We start from the raw sequence: 956 nt of genomic DNA, 5'->3' as shown, positions 1-956 counted from the left end.
GATGCCATTCCCGGAGTTCTGCCGTGGTTCCTTATCGGGGTTAAATTTGTTGCGAGTGAATTTTTCAGGATTAACAGTTTCCAGCCCGGCCGGGGCTGGGAGAGGGTTAACGCCATGCACAGAGCAGCTCTGTCAAGTGCTTCCCATCAAACTGAGGACCAGGCTGCGAAGTTTGAACCGAGCAGCTCTGGCACAGCAGCACCGCGTCCTTCCAGGGCTGGCATTTCGGGTTTTTGGTGAACCCGACCAAACCCCCCCCTCCCCCCCAAAAAAAAAAAAGCTCAGCCCTCCGCGAAGCAGCGCCGGTGGCCCCGCGTGTGGCACAGCTCGCCGGGGACAGCGCCGAGCCACCAGGTCTGGGGAGTGGGGGGACAATCCCCCCAAAGCTGCGCGTCCCCAGGCCCCAGGGCAGCGTCCCCCTGTCGTGGTGCCAGCGTGCCCGGCCCACCTGGGTGGCGGTGGCATCCTCCTGGTCAGTGCGCGGGGCCATGCCCGGGGTGCTGCGGCTCCGCCGGCCGCGCTCGCCTCCGGCCGGTGCTGTGCGCAGCCCCCGGCATGCGAGCTAGCGGCTCTCCCGCCCTCTCCTCCTCCTCCTCCTCCTCCTCCTCCTCCTGAAAATCATCATATTTCATGTGTGGCTGCTCCAGCCCCGCCAATTGGCTGGGCACTCGCGGGCGGAAATGTCAGAGCAGCCCAGCATCGCTGCCCGCCCGCGGCCGCCCCGTCCCCCCGGGACCACCGCGTCCCCGAGGCTGCGAGCACCGCCGGGGCAGAGGGCGCGGGGAGTGCGGGGAGAAGGGATTTGGGTGCTCGTAGAGGGTTCTGTGCCCCTCTGGCTCGGCTCCGGAGGGACGGAGCCGCCAGCAGCTTGACCTTGAGCCGCGCGGGTGCGGTGGCTGCCAGCGAGGAGCGTTTTCCGGCCGGGGGAGATCCGGCACCTCTGCTCCGCTCCGGGA

Source organism: Corvus cornix, chromosome 23 (assembly GCF_000738735.6).
Source record: "Corvus cornix cornix isolate S_Up_H32 chromosome 23, ASM73873v5, whole genome shotgun sequence".
Lineage (NCBI taxonomy): Eukaryota > Metazoa > Chordata > Aves > Passeriformes > Corvidae > Corvus > Corvus cornix.
Note: the sequence above shows the minus strand (reverse complement) of the source record.